Source organism: Bufo bufo, chromosome 3 (assembly GCF_905171765.1).
Source record: "Bufo bufo chromosome 3, aBufBuf1.1, whole genome shotgun sequence".
Taxonomy (NCBI): Eukaryota; Metazoa; Chordata; class Amphibia; order Anura; family Bufonidae; genus Bufo; species Bufo bufo.
The window spans coordinates 318,945,215-318,961,938 of NC_053391.1; the positions used below are offsets into that span (position 1 = coordinate 318,945,215).

At 45.4% G+C, this 16,724-nt stretch overlaps 1 protein-coding gene across 5 annotated transcripts in view; it reads left to right on the forward strand.

Moving 5' to 3' along the window:
* The first annotated feature begins 6,443 nt into the window (after nucleotides 1–6,443).
* Nucleotides 6,444–16,724, forward strand: part of PUM1 (pumilio RNA binding family member 1) — a 71,578-nt gene continuing 61,297 nt past the window's right edge. For all 5 annotated transcript variants that reach the window (XM_040424320.1, XM_040424322.1, XM_040424321.1 and 2 more), the window contains exon 1: nucleotides 6,444–6,571. The gene's annotated coding sequence lies outside the window, so the exon portion shown is untranslated. The remainder of the gene's footprint in view (nucleotides 6,572–16,724) is intronic.

Here is a 16,724-nt window from a genome sequence, read left to right on the forward strand (position 1 = left end):
TTTAAACTGAATACCAATATAGTATATCATCCATGTACTTTATCATTTAGCTATAATAGGCAGCCTACTGCTAGTTCTGCTGTTCATAATGCGCCCTGTGCTGATAAATTGCAGAAAAAGTCCAAAGGCATATTGATATACCATAGACTTTGTTTCCCCAGGTGTGGGTGCCCACAGAGTGGGCTCTGAGTGCCACCTCTGGCACCTGTTCCATAGCTTTTCCACCACTGTGCTATTCTAACACATGGTAATATACCTTTTTTGATTATACTTTTTCTTAAAAAAACTTTTTTCAAAGCAAAACATAATTTTTTTTAAAGTAATATAACGGAAAAAAAGAAATAAATCATTCATAAGTCATAAAGGTCCCGAGAGTACAAATACTGGTCTGAAGAGGAGGTAGTGGGATGCTGGAAGACCCGTGTAGAACTTGGACTGAAGGAGGAAACAAATGATGCATCAAAGACATTGCAGGCTGCTGCAATTGTTTCCGAGCATCATTGAGGAAGTCAAACACTCTCATTGGCATAGTTGGGCCTGCAAATATCTCCAAAACAGCTGTCAAGGAAGACACGCACATATGCTGTCTGGATTTGGGTACCCTTTGTGAGAAAGGCCCCAGGCCCAGCACAATGCTGTCCTCTGGAGTTTCTGGCTTGTTTTGGGATAAATACTTAAGAACCTGACAATCAATCAGGTCTCAAGTACTTGAACCGGAAACAGGCTAAGGAGGATTCCTTTTCCGTTTTGAACCCCTTGTGGTAATGTCTGCCTGTGGATGTGGGACCTCGGGTGTTCTAATCTCTAGTGGTGGTGTCACAGCCATTAGTGGAGTATGAGCTGGAGAGGAGGGCTCCTGTGGTGTCAACACTAGAGTTCTTTCTGCAGACTGTTGGCTTGCTGCGGGCTTATCTTCGAGGCTGTCGATGGTCCTTTATAAGAGAATAAGATTAATAGAAATATATTTATGTGGATTGGCAATTTATAAATTTATAATCCCAAAAAACAACAATATTACAATTACGGTCTCATCTCAAAGATCAGCTTCAAAAATAGTAGTTGCTGTGTGTAGAGATAGGTCTTCTTTTTCTTTCCACCGCTATCGCCACTTTTGCCTTTACGTGCTGTTTCTTTGCACCAGAATTGATCCCGGCAGGAATGCCATCGGGTCTTAAGATTTTTTACTGTGATTTAAATAAAAAAAATTAAATTAATATAAAATGTTTTGGCTTTTTTGTTAGGAGATAAAAATAAATAAATAGAGGATGTCAGTTTGATCTAGTCTACATGCATGTAGTGTCTAGCACGTGCAGGATGCTCAGAGAAGTTTGCAAACTTCTCTGACCATGCTGCACATGCTATATACTACATGCATGTAGACTAGATCAAGCTTACATCATGTACGTACACTAAGAAAATAAGTGCAGGATGCTCAGAGAAGATAGCAAACTTATCTGAGCATGCTGCACATGCTAGAAAACCTAAACCCAATTTCCTTTCAATTAAAATTAATCTAGAAATATTAAAATATAAGTTTACTTACTAATCCTTTTATGGACTTTGGCATCTCCCTTTGCCCACTCGTCCGGCATAAGGATTTCAGCAACTTCGCACCACGACCTATCCTTGCGGACACGGTCGTGGTACAATTCTGAACGAGAGTCCCACAACTCAATTCTCTCCTGGATCATAACTATCATCTTCTCCACAGAGAAAGCCATGTCAGACAACTCATAAACTGACAGCCAAGTCACAAAATGGTTTTTCTCTGTCTGAATTTGCCCAGACAGAGCTGTCTGATAATGTATCAATTTTTATTTGGGGCTGGGTCAATAAAATTGCTGACATTGATCCGCAAAAATGCGGATTACATACGGAAACATTTTCGGTGTAATCCGCATTTTTGCGGACCCATAGATTTGTATGGGTGCACGGAACGTTCTAAGCAGACAAGTATAGGACATTGAAGTTTATAAGTTATATAGTACGGAATAACGGATGCGGACAGCACACCGTGTGCTGTCCGCATCTTTTGAGGGCCCATAGAAATGAATGGATCCGCAGACCAACGGGTACGGATCCGTACATACGGTCGTGTGAATGGACCCTTAGTGTGATAGAAAGTGATTTGCGCCAACACATATCTAGGCACTTCCGTTGGCAAACCTTTAGGTTTTGGTAATCTATGAGCTCTATCAATAAAGAGTTCTGTTTGGGGGGCACTAGGCAACAAGATTGTAAAGAAGTCGATCAGGTATTCATGAAGTTGATCTGGCTTTACCATTTCTGGAATTCCACAAAATTGGATATTACTGCGGCGGGAGCGATCTTCCAAATCAATCACTTTTGCGCAAAGTGCCGCTAGTTCTTCATCTCTCTCGTTTGTAGTGTCCACTAGTTCGCTATGCTCTTTTGCAAATTCAGACATTTTTGTTTCCTAAGTGAGACGTGCGCTTTCCAATTTCCACCATTTCATTTTGCAGGGATGTCAGCATGGCGCAAAAATCTGCCTGCAAGGACGTTCACAGATCTCCCGTTCACAGATCTCCCATTAGGGCTTTTAGGAAAGACTCTGTGACCGGTCCGGTCTGTCGGGCCCCGTGCTGCTGCCAGCAGGGTAAGGCTGAGTATATATTCTTTATATGAGAAATCTCCATAATGCTGTTCCATCGAGAGAACTTGCCCTTGGGGACTCCCAACGTTCACATAATGCTGCCCAGGCAGGGTATTATGACAAATGTGTGATGCCGCCATATTTCTCCCCATTATGCTTTCTAGGATGCGCTGCCCCGATGTGGCAGGGCAGGGAACATGATGTGATATTGCGGGACCTTGTGTGGTCAGCGTCTGGAGCTGGTTACCTGCAGGGGATTGTGGTGCCCTCGCTGGCTCCTCAAGAGACCGCTGCACGCTGCTACCGCCGCCATCTTGATATGCACTGGCAGCGGTAAAAAACACTCTCAATTTACCGGAGGTCGCCTTTTTCCTGGTCTTTGTCATCCTCAGATCTGTCAGGGTGACTATTCTTTTATGTGCAGTGGACTTTAGTTAAGTTCTGTAGGCTTTGTGCCACTGTCTCAGCTCTGAAGCGCCAGAGCCGAGCTTAAGTACGTCTCACTCCATGCACTGCCGCTCCCAGGCTCCTTTTAAAAAATTTTTTTTATCCAAAAGGGTTCCTTTGTACCCTCATATCATCAAAGGGAAGGGACATTTTCCTAGAGACTTTAGATATAGCTACATCTATTCTAGGCGCTATATCCCAAGTAGCACAGTCTTCTTCTTTAAAGGGATATTTTTGTTTAAGGTTTTTAGAAATATAAACTTTTCTGTTAGGTTTCTTCCACTCCCCCTCAATTAAGGCCTCATGCACACGACCGTTGTTTTTGCGGCTCGGATGCGGACCCATTCACTTCAATGGGGCCGCAAAAGATGCGGACAGCACTCCGTGTGCTGTCCGCATCCGTTGCACCATTCCGTGGTCCCGCAAAAAAAATATAGCTTGTCCTATTCTTGTCCGTTTTGCGGACAAGAATAGGCATGTCTACAATGGGCCGCCCGTTCCGTAAATTGCGGAAGGCACACGGGCGGCTTCCGTTTCTTGTGGATCCGCGGTTTGCGGACTGCAAAAAACAGCACGGTCGTGTGCATGTAGCCTAAGGCTGATACATTTTTATTTACCGGAAACGCCCTATGGTGTCTGGATTCTAAACCGCCAAACAGGACATCCTGAATGGACTTTGGTTCTTTTATCTCTTCTATGCCTATTGTGGATCTTACGCCTTTGGAAAGTATATCCGTATCTTCCATTGGAAAACATGGTTTGCCACTATCTCACCTTCCTTATACCTTCCTTATAAGAAAATAGGGATGAATTTTCATAATGCCAATATAAGGTGGAGTGTATTTCATCTTCTTCAGAATCAGATGAAATAAACTTGTGTGGTATCTAATCGCCTCAATTTTGAATCTCTTGTATCGGGTGCTCTTTTTGAAGATAGAGAGGAATTGACTTCTGATCTGACCGTCTGAAGACACTTATAAAATGACAGCGATTCCTCAGCCACTGTTCTATCAAAGCAACTTTGACACATCATCTTCTCCCACTCAGGCGGTAAAACAGATTTACAAAGAGCACACTCTTTATTCTTCTTTTTAGAAACCACCTTCCTAGGCTTTGCCTCAAATCACATTTGGGTATAAGGGTATCAGAAGGGAAGCAGGACTTAATATGCCCCAGAACACTCACCCCTCAGAGGTACCAGGGCTGGGGGGGACCCCAGACTCTTCTGTGTGCTTCTCCTCCTCCATGCTTCCCACCAGACCGCCAAGCCAGAACTCTGATCAGGACGCCGTCCTCCTGCTTACAGAGCGTCCTTCTCATAGGCGCTCTGTGATGACGTCACCGCGTCCTGCACTGCACGCTGTTCTGCATGCTCCATATGCTTTCAGTGGCCCATCTCCTTGCCGGAAGCTCCTCCTCCCCCTGTGGCCAGGAAGTCTGTGCCTCTAGCGCATCAGCGATGCCGCCAGGCACACTGCACTCCAGCACCCAAGACGCTCCCTCCGGAGGCTTGCTGTGCCTCTGCCCATCCCCAGCAGCGCACCAAATGATGCCGCTTCTAACCCCCGGGGACTGCAGGTATGCCCAAGGAAAAAAATACATTTCCTCCAGCCTAGAAACTGGGGCAAGCATAGGAACACCACCAGGGGGAAACAACACTAAATTGCCCGACTAATTCACCTCTCACCCTATTACTCCTCTGCCTCTCCCCTCTGCCAATCCCTTCACTGGCTCCCCATTGCCCAGCAAATTTACTTCAAAGTACTAACAAATACATACAAGGCCGTCCACAACCTGTCCCCTCCCTACATCTCTGAGCTACTTTCCCGATACACCCCCACACGCACTCTCGATCCTCACAAGACCTCCTTCTCTCCTCTTCCCACAATAGACTCCAAGATTTCTCCCGTGCATCCCCCACACTCTGGAACTCGCTATCCCATCATATCAGACACTCACCTTCAGTGGAATCCTTCAAAAGAAACCTGAAAACCCACCTCTTCATACAAGCCTACAACCAGTGACCCTGCTGCCTCTATACTGCCATGACCAACTTCACCCGCACCTACTGTGTCCTTCTCCCATAGCATGTAGATTGTAAGCCCTCACGGGCAGGGCCCTCTCTCCTTCTGTACCAGTTTGTAACTCGTCTTGTTTATGATTAGTGCAATTGTCTGTATTATGTATGTATACCTCTTCTCATAGGTACAGCGCTATGGAATGAATGGCGCTTTACTAATAAATAATAATAATAATAATTGGGAGGAGAGCGTCTGCCCTTTTTATTCTGCAGGTTTCCTGTCTATGGGGGCGGATCCTCTCTCTCGTCGTGCTGTCGCGGGTGAAGGGAAAAAAGTAGTGCCCTTCCGGATTGCGGACCCGCTGTTTGTGGGCCGCAATACGGCTGTGGCGGGGTGCATGAGGCCCAAGGGTGAAAAACCACCTGTTTCTCCTGCATTTAACATTTCCCATAGAATTTTGCCTAAAAAACACTGGGGGGGGGAACACCAGCCATCACAAACCCCTCAGAAATGTCAGGGGGAAAAAAACAAAAATAAATGCGTGTGACTCTGGTCAGAACAAGTTATCCCCCACTGGACGTATTTCTGGAGCTTAATAATATTACAGGCTATAGCTACTAGAGAGGGGTCGTTGATCCAGGGAGTTATTCTGATTGCCTGATTGGAGTCGGGAAGAAATTTTTTATTCCCCTAAAGTGGAGAAAATTGGCTTCTACCTCACAGGGTTTTTTGCCTTCCTCTGGATCAACTTGCAGGATGACAGGCCGAACTGGATGGACAAATGTCTTTTTTCGGCCTTATGTACTATGTTACAGGATAGATTTGATATGCCTTTCTTTACTTATCTATTATTCATTAAAGAAAAACACATCTGCTAAATGCAGCAAACAGGACTATTGCAAAAATACCAAAAGCTGCATAGGCCCAAATGCAACCGCACTGTGTGAACAGGGGTTCATAGAAACACGGTCATTACAACATTTGCACATTTCCCCAAGTTCTTGCAACAGCAAAGATTCGACACCCTCGTCTGAATAGATTGTAAGCTCATATGGACAGAGCTCTTGATGCTAGAAAGGATTTTATATATATATATATATATATATATATATAGTTCTTCTATCTGTATGGTGCAGTATATACAGCGCTACAGAGGAGGAGGGCGCTATAGCAAGCTCTACACATTTCTGAAAGTCACTCATAACTTATACCACCACATGAAGACGTCTGTGGAAAGGATCGCTCAACACGCAGGTAGGCAATGGAAGAAACCTATAGACTGGCCTGGTTTCCCAGCAGGCCCCGGGGTTACCACGGCAACGCAGCTCCCAGTTCTCCCTCCTCCTCCTTCTCCCATGATGCACCGAGCTAGCTCCAAGTCCCCCCAGTGCGCCGCCATGTTGTCGGAGTGATAGGCAGCGGCAGGGAGACGGCTCCGGGGGCTGAGAGAAATACTGACCCAATCCGACTCCATCCTCCCGCTCCGCCCGTGAGTATTGCGTCCACATGAGCACCGTACGGTGCCGCCACCTCCACCCCTTCTCCAGATAGTGCTATTTAGTGCGTTTGGCGCTCCGGAAGGGGGAGACGGGTGTTAGAAAAGGGGCCGGTCTCCGGCTATGGTTCCTCCCCCTGCCCATGTTTTGAGGCCTCTATTGTTACGGGAGCAACCGGGGGCGCCGCGAATTGCCGCGAGTACGTGCACCGAAACTGGTCAGATGCGACGCGAAGGCTCGGGGGACTGGATGTGAGGGGCGCGGGGCCTCCTGTGCCGGCTGTGAGGCGGAGGCCCGGTGCAGGATGTGGAATGTGCTTCTTTGTATACGTGTGCCTTCTGCTTCTATTGTACGGCTCGGGTGGGGAGGGGGGTGTGAATGGCTTGGGGTGCCTGGAGGAGGTGGCAGGTAGTGTGCCTTCTCTGCCAGGAGATGGGATCTATAGATTCCTTTGTTATGATCTCTTGCTTAGTGTATACAGCACACCGACATACACCGCAGCGCAGTACAATGACAGGAAGTGGTAAGCGTCCCACATGTTACCGTAAAACTAAAACCAGGAAACAAAAGACCCTGCCCACCTTCTGTATGCCCCCCGTTAACACCGAACATTCACTTGACTTGGTCGGGTGTGCCGCCGTTTCCTACCCGAGAAGGGCCGTCGTTGCTCGTCAGTAGCCTCTTTCTCACCCCAGGGTCAGGTGGGCACTGCGCCTAGGGAGTAGCCGGCTACTAATTTTTCAGCTTGTTACCCCTTTGAAAGTTCCTATTGGGTTTTATTGTCCCCGCCATATCAAGGTCTAACAGCGCCAAAAACTGGATGGAAAAAGTACGGGAGACGTTCCAGGTTTTGGGGCTAAATATGCGGCTTCCATCCTAAGGTTGTAATTGTCACACGTGGCACCTTTCTGGGCATAGTCCTCTGTACCTGTTCACCCACATTTTCCACGAAGGCGTCTATTACACGGGCAGATTTCCTGTGATGACCGTCAGTACAGAAAGTCGCCCGGTGCTCATTTACCTGCATTTATTATAATGTTTTGTACATTAATTGTGATTTTATTTTTTCTTTTGCATATGATTGTTCATCCATCACAAGTGACTGGCGGGTGCCCGTTTTGATGAGGGGGTGCACTGGCGATGATTTTTAGATTGCCATCAAATGGGTGAATTACGGTATATTATGCTTTTCCACGGACGTTTACACTGCCCCATGATTGCAAATGGTCGCGCAAGGGATTGGCTGTGATGTCATGCGACCGAGGATCACTGCGTAGTAGTGCCATCCATGAGCAGAATTGGGTCCCTGAGTCGCAGGTTGATGCCACCCCAGAATTGTAGTAAATCCAACACTTTTGGATTTTTAGCAATTCTGGGGTCACCGCAATCTGCAGGTCGTGCTGTGACCCCATTCAGTTCAGTGGCTGCACTGCTACACAGCGATCTTGATTAATTAAGATTGCCGTGTGCCCTGTCTCGAACGCCATAAAGGGGTATTCCGGTTACAACAAATTATTTGTTATTTACTGGATAGAGAATAACTGTTAGGATTGGTGGGGGTCCAACTGCAAGGACTCGCTCAGATCCCAATAATGGGGTCCTGCGTCCGGGCATTCCAGTATTTGCACTGCCGCCCTGCTCGTACTATGGCATTGCTGTAAATAGCCAAGCACTGTACTGGCCATCTCAGACAGTGGCATGGGGGGCACAGAATCGGCAGGGGTTTCAGCAGTTGCACCCTCACTGATCTATATTTCTTTGAGAAATATGCCCCTGGGGGGGTAATAGATTTGTAGTGGGAACTGCTTGAGAGTTATGTGAGCCCTATGAAGGGTATAGGACATGTGCGTAGGTTTCTTCATCCTAGCAAACAGAATGAGTGTGACAGATGTGTATGGACGCGTGGTGGAGCCCAGTCATGAAGATGGCGGTGTTCTGTGAAAAGGAAGTGTATTACTTCCAGTGGTTTCTGACAGTTTCATGTGCACCGTGCTTACTACGTGTTATTACTAGTGCAGGCCTGGACACATCCCTGGAGCCTCTTCTGCCACTGCTTTCTCGCTTTTTCAGTAGTTTTCTATGCGTCGCTTGCAAGTTCTTATCTCCAGGACACTTAAAATTCCAGTTTTGCTCCTACATGATTGTCTACCCTCAGTATATTGCGCTTGAGACCCCCACTGCGGTCTTAAGTGTAGGTTTTGTGGGTGGAGATTGGAGAGGGTATACCATTGCCTTGGGCGGGTGTGTCAGCTAGTGAGAGGGGTAAAAAATGCAGGATACATTTTTAGGCTGTGTTCACAAGCGCCTGAAAATCCAGCATAAAAATCCACTGCGGATTTTGCTGCGTTTCCGCACTAAAGACTGTGACAGAACCGCACGTATTGGGTTCCTTTCACACGAGCGAGTATTCCGCACGGGTGCAATGCATGATGTGCACGCGTTGCGCCCGCGCGGAATCCGGACCCATTCATTTCAGTGGGTCTGTGTACATGAGCGTTGGTTTTCACGCATCAGTTCTGCGTTGCGTGAAAATCGTAGCATGTTCTATATGCTGCCATTTTTCACGCCACGCTGGCCCCATAGAAGTGAAAATCGCATCTGCAAGCAAGTGCAGATGTGATGCGTTTTTCACGGATGGTTGCTAAGAGATGTTGTTTGTATACTTTCAGTTTTTTATCATGCGCGTGCAAAATGCATCAAAATGCATTGCACCTGCGCGATATAAACTTTACGCAATCTCAGACAAAACTGAAGGACTTTGTTTGCGAAATTACGCATTTTTCACTGAATGCATCCGGACCTAATCCAAACACACTCGTCTACAGGGGGCCTTACATGCAGTTTTTATCGCGGAAACTTCATCGAATTTCACCTCCTTCCCCCCCCCATTGCGACGGGAGAAATCCGCTGTATAAATTGACATGCTTTTTTTTGTACGCAGTGTGTGGATGAGCATACTGCGGTACATTTGCTGTACGAAAATTTGCCACAGGAAATCCGTAGCTAATCGACCACCCCTGCCTAAAGGAATCCTATATTGTTGGGGTTATTAGTAATGCAACAAGTTGGACGGGTGACTTGTATGGTAACAGGATCCACTTGTCGGGGTCATGTATCAGTACTTAGTCATGGGAATTGTCACGTTTGCACATTAAGTCCAACCTGTTATGTTTTTTTTTTTTTTTTTTTTTTTTTTTAATACTAACCTCAGTTAACATGGGGGTTTTGTGCTGGTCAATTTTGGCACAGATGCTGCACCAAAGACCAATCGGGTCACCAGCCCGGTTGAACCTGCCTCCCATTGTTTTCAAGGACACTTCCTTTTTTTGTACTAGGCCTGGATGGACACCTGAAACCCATGGTGGGTGTGCACTCGCAGTTTACCTCCATTCAGTGGGGCTAATCCACAAGCAGATCTGCGGCGCTCAAATTACGAATTTCTACTACGCAATACAAGGCATGTATTGCCATGTGAACTAGTCCTAAGGGTAGGTTCACCCGTGGCAGGTTTTCTAGTGGCAGAATCGGCTGCACATTTCCCTCCTCTACATTGAGTGGAATGAAGTCACCTGGTAAAGATCTGCAGCGGGAATTGGCATGTATCAGATATAAAAAGCGCACCGCAGGCTTATTTCCCCATGGACTTTTTTTTTTTTTTTTCTGCGTGTATGAGTCTTGTTATAACTTTTTATTATCTTTTGTAGATTTATTGTGCTCAGATTTACAGCAATTCTGCTACATACCCTAAAAATGTCAGTTACACCCATGTCCCCTCACTTGAGAATAATTCTTGGGGAGTTCCAGATATTTAGATGAAGGTCTGAGGAATATGACATGCAGGACACAGGGTGTTTTGCTCATTAGGTGGTATTTTTTGTCTACCTTTCACAACTGCCACACTGTAGCTCTTGCTGTTTTTTCAGGCATCTTCACGTCACCTCTAAAGGGAAAGGCTTGAAGAAAGCACGAGTTGGTGAGCATACTGGAGTCATTTACTAAAGTGCGCCATTTCACATGCTGGTCTTTGTAAAAACCCGATGGAAGATCTGCCTGAGTTATTAAGAGTTGAATGCCTCTTAAGCAGTTTATCGCATCTACTGCTGTTCATGCGTCAGAACAGAGATCCACTCCAGATTTCTGGTGAAATGTGCGCCACTTTTCTGCCACACCTTATTAAATTACTTGGACTCTCGCCTGCAGCCGGCTACCTTCATCCCACTTTATGGAAAAATGGCGCTGGTGTTTGACTTTTTTACGCCAAAAAAACGGATAACCGTACATGACCCCAACTTTGTGGAAAGAATGGCAGGAAAAACACCACAAAAACGTGGCAGAGCCATGGGTGGCAAGGAGAAAAACTGCTTGCACTTATCCTGCTGTTTACTGGCAAATTCATGTCTGTGGAGACCTGTACGCTTACTTTTTTGTGTATTTTATGTGGCAGATTGTGTTTATTTTGCTGCCCAAAAATAACTTTAGGAAATATTTGAGACCAGGATTTGATCCTTACCGTCGAGTTCAGCTTAGTGGTAGTCCGGGTCTGAACCACGAATGTGTTTGTGAAGCGACTTCCAAACCACTTCTCATCCGTGTGTAAAATACCAGAAGAGACCAACAAGCCCATAAAATCCTGTCTGTTCCATGACAAAGGACTTGTGTGACGTTCTGTCACTGGCTCCTCGGTGACGCTGCAAATTGCTTTAATAAGGAGTGTATTTATATTTTCTTTTTTTTTTCAGTTTTTTTAAAAGTTAGGAGCCTTAGAAATAAAGACCTTTGATCAAACTTGTCGTTGGTGCAGTCGTGTGACTCTCCTGCACTTTATTCTCATTTTATTGTAATTAGTCACAACCTACCCACTGAGACTAGTAGAAGGCCCCTAACTAATGTCACTTACCTACAACTTAAATTTTTTATTATTTGCATGTCTCCTTGTCTCACAATGGTCAGGACCACTCTTACCATTAACATAATTGGGTCAGCTGCCATGTCTCTTCCATGTATGCCCAGGGTGTTCACCGATACAGGATGTCATTGACACCTGGGGAGAAGAAAGCATCAAAGCGTGCAGGACTTTCAGACAGCGTGTCACTTTTTTTTTTTTTTCTTATGCGGCAATTGTAAGTATTTTTTCTAATTAGTGCTTTTGCATATTGATGTGGCTTTCTGGGACCTGGGTAGGAGCCCTTCTCCCCTCCATAAACCGTCCCACCAGCATTTATAAAACACTTTGTCTGTACTCACCGGAAGTGCAGTAGAGAAAAAGTAGAGCATTGCTGCTGCTATGGGTCCTGCTGAGTGTTGGGGCTCATTCACCCGACCGTGCCCGGTCTGAGAAACAGTCCGTGTGTCACCACATCTCAAGGACTGACCCGAAACCACTGCATCATAGGGCCAGATTCATCATTCGCTCAAGTCAAAATAATGGAGTGAAAAGGTCACAAATTTTTTCACAATTGCTAAAACTGCACAAAATTTTGCGACTTTTATTGGCTCTGCGCTATGCTCGCCAGTTTTCTGAAAGTGGGCGTGTTTTGGGTTATACTGATTACTGCCCTGTTCACACTGATGCAGTGGCAACACTAGGAACAATATATGGGGGGGAGGCACTAATAATTTTCTCCACTTAAACTAAATAAGTATATATAAATAAGATAACAAAATACGAGAGTATTGCGGTATGCAGGGATACTTTTTTTATTGTACTAACCTAATACTTAAAAGACGAGCTTTCAAGAGTTTTCCTTTCTTCCTTGGTATTGCTTCAGGTTTATTCACAAGAGGGTGAAGAGTTTGGAGAAGGGAACAATCTAGGACAACATAACTGAATAGGAAAGTGAGCTGAATTGGAGAATTTTTTTCAAATCGGCTATGTTGTCCTATATTGTTCACTTCTCCAAACTCTTCACCCCTATGTGAAATAACCCTGTGGGTGTTGTATGCTGTGTGCAACTTATACTACTTATTCTGCGTGTAGTGCAGAGTGCGGCGGTCAGGGGTGCGTGTAAAGCTTCATGCACACGCTGTTGTTTTGGTCCGCATCCGAGCCGGCTTGAATGCGGACCTATTCACTTCAATGGGGCCGCAAAAGATGCGGACAGCACTCCGTGTGCTGCCCTCATCCCTTGCTCCGTTCCATGGTCCACAAAAAAAAACCATGTCCTATTCTTGTCCGCTATTTGCGGACAAGAATAGGCAGTTATATTAAAGGCTGTCCGTGCCATTCCGCAAATTGCGGGGCACACACGGACGCAATCCGTGTTTTGCAGATCTCTGATTTGCGGACCGCAAAACACACAACAGTCGTGTGCATGAGGCCTTATGCAGAGTGCGACGGTCAGGGGTGCGTGTAACTCAGGGGGGCATGCAACGCAGGAGGCGCATCGCATATAGAAAAGGTACACAGTTCTGATGTGCTCTGTCCTCGTGCCTTCTTCCTCTAGGCGTTGCGGCAGGGGAAGGGGGAGCGCAATGATGTTTCCTGATGTTCAATCCCCAAGCCGCATTCTTTTCTGCCTCTGCAGGCCCTGCTAGGCTGAAATACACAGGCAGCCGATGGCAGTGCTGCCCTCTCCCTCCCAGCCAATAGCAGCTGAAGTGGGCGGGGGAAGGTTCACTTGGCTGCTGAGGAGCCTGTAGTGAAGCGGATGGGCAGTACTAGCGGCGGCCAGCGTTTTAAAAGGGGAATCGGGGGGGGGGGGGGGGGGGGCAATTGCTTCTCTGTAGCGACGCCTATGCACAGATGGCATGGTTTGACTCTGTTCCAAATGGCCAAGAATATGCTTTGGCATTGCATAGGATAAACTCTGTGGCATGTAGAGTATGCTGAAGATTTAGAAATTCAGATTGATTGTGTAAAGCACAACTTGTTTCGTATTTTGGCTATTTTTGACTCCATTGAATGGATGTAACTGTGAGTAGGCTCCTGTCGTGGCTTTTTTGCGGTGTCTGGGTGGTAACCACACATAAAAAAAATCCTCGGCCACGTGAACTACTGCACGGCATCCCATTAAAAACAATGGGCGATGGTTTCCACTGTGTGAACATACAGTTTACACAAAAACATCTATCTACCAGCCTGAAAAAACCTGATCAACTTACCAGAATCCTAAAAATGATGGCCCTGGCCTAGTGGATCCTGCAGACTAATCTTGGATGCTGTAAAAATAGAATATGTGAGCATGGTGCGAAAAATATGCAGGGCTCTATTAATTTCTCTGAAAGAGGCAATCGGACAGAACATGTTATGGAATTCTTCTTGGTGCAACGCGAGACCTCAGCTCTCCATGTGAGAGATCCTTGGTGCCAAGGATGGCATTGGATCTGGTCAAAGGAAAGGAGAAAAGTCAAGTTGGCTATTCACAGGATAGGTTTTCAGCACAATGCACTACTGTACTACGCTGCGGAATGTGTTGGCAGCTGAAAATAGATAACATTTGACCGGTGTATGAGGTGAGGGAGCATTCTCTGGGCATTTCCCAATCCCATGCAGTTTCTAAACCATAATTCTGGTGAATGGTTCTTCTCCTAGCACTCAAACCCCCACAGAAAAAAACTTGTCAACATTTTTTTTAAACTGTAGGTGCACTTTAGGCCTCATGCACAATTGACTCTATCAGTTTAGCGGTCGCCAAATTCGCGGATCCACAAATCACGGATCCCCATTGTGAATCAGCAGATGGGACCACTTCTTTGACAGTGCATGGCTTTAGTAGCCTATAGGGAGCCAAAACTACTGACAGACTTTAACACACCCCTAAACTATGTTGTACCTGTTACAAGCCTCATACTCGCCTGCTCCATTTTGGCTGCTTGGCTCCCTACAGGAGTAAATTTTCTGATGGCTGGGGTCACCTATACTGCTATACTTAAAGGGGTTCTGCACTTTGTTTAAACTGATGATCTATCCTCTGGATAGATCGTCAGCTTCTGACCGGCGGGGGTCCTGGGTGTCGGACCCCCGCCGATCAGAAGCTGATGATCTATCCAGAGGATAGATCATCAAATTAAACAAAGTGCAGAACCCCTTTAATGACTGCCCTCAGTGGTGGCTTGTCCCCAAACAGCCCATCACTGCTGGGTCATATGCCGCTAGGCCAGTCAATGGCTGCACTGTCGCCTGTTAAAAGGGCTGCCTTTCAGCGTAGCCAATTGCTGGGGCACACTTATGGATGTCTATTTAACTGCCTGTGTGGATGGAGTAATATGTTAGCATATACAGTCAGGTCCATAAATATTGGGACATCGACACAATTCTAACATTTTTGGCTCTATACACCACTACAATGGATTTGAAATTAAACGAACAAGATGTGCTTTAACTGCAGACTGTCAGCTTTAATTTGAGGGTTTTTACATCCAAATCAGGTGAACGGTGTAGGAATTACAACAGTTTGCATATGTGCCTCCCACTTGTTAATGGATCAAAAGTAATGGGTCAATTGGCTTCTCAGCTGTTCCATGGCCAGGTGTGTGTTATTCCCTCATTATCCCAATTACAATGAGCAGATAAAAGGTCCAGAGTTCATTTCAAGTGTGCTATTTGCATTTGGAGTCTGTTGCTGTCAACTCTCAAGATGAGATCCAAAGAGCTGTCACTATCTGTGAAGCAAGCCATAATTTAGGCTGAGAAAACGCAACAAACCCAACAGAGAGATAGAAAAAACTTTAGGTGTGGCCAAAACAACTGTTTGGAACATTCTTAAAAAGAAGGAACGCACCGGTGAGCTCAGCAACACCAAAAGACCCGGAAGACCACGGAAAACAACTCTGGTGGATGACCGAAGAATTCTTTCCCTGGTGAAGAAAACACCCTTCACCACAGTTGGTCAGATCAAGAACACTCTCCAGGAGGTAGGTGTATGTGTGTCAAAGTCAACAATCAAGAGAAGACTTCACCAGAGTGAATACAGAGGGTTCACCACAGGATGGAAACCATGGAGCCTCAAAAACAGGAAGGCCAGATTATAGTTTGCCAAACGACATCTAAAAAAGCCTTCACAGTTCTGGGACAACATCCAATGGACAGATGAGACCAAGATCAACTTGTACCAGAGTGATAGGAAGAGAAGAGTATGGAGAAGGAAAGGAACTGCTCATGATCCTAAGCATACCACCTCATCAGTGAAGCATGGTGGTGGTAGTGTCATGGCGTGGGCTTGTATGGCTGCCAATGGAACTGGTTCTCTTGTATTTATTGATGATGTGACTGCTGATAAAAGCAGCAGGATGAATTCTGAAGTGTTTTGGGCAATATTATCTGCTCATATTCAGCCAAATGCTTCTGAACTCATTGGACGGCGCTTCACAGTGCAGATGGACAATGACCCAAAGCATACTGCAAAAGCAACCAAAGAGTTTTTTAAGGGAAAGAAGTGGAATGTTAAGCAATGGCCAAGTCAATCACCGGACCTGAATCCGATTGAGCATGCATTTCACTTGCTGAAGACAAAACTGAAGGGAAAATGCCCCAAGAACAAGCAGGAACTGAAGATGGCTGCAGTAGAGGCCTGGCAGAGCATCACCAGGGATGAAAGCCAGTGTCTGGTGATGTCTATGCGTTCCAGACTTCAGGCTGTAACTGACTGCAAATGACTTTCAACCAAGTATTAAAAAGTGAAAGTTTGATTTATGATTATTATTATGTCCCATTACTTTTGGTCCCTTAACAAGTGGGAGGCACAAATGCAAACTGTTGTAATTCCTACACCGTTCACCTGATTTGGATGTAAATACCCTTAAATTAAAGCTGACAGTCTGCAGGTAAAGCACATCTTGTTTGTTTCATTTCAAATCCATTGTGGTGGTGTATAGAGCCAAAAATGTTAGAATTGTGTCGATGTCCCAATATTTATGGACCTGACTGTATGCCGCATCTTGTTAAATGTAAAAAAAATTATTCCCTTTTATGGTATAAAATGTAAAAAAAAAAAAAAAATCCCGATGATGTAACAATCTGTAAAATAGTTAAAAAAAATAAATAAATATATATATATATATATATATATATATATATATAATATATAATTTTAAGACTGTGCACATTTGAGGGCAATTTGTTTATCATTGCATTGTACTCATTTTAGGCTTAAGATCTTCTTTTTTTTTTTTTTCCCTTCTATAGCAGGGGTCAGCAACTCCATTCAC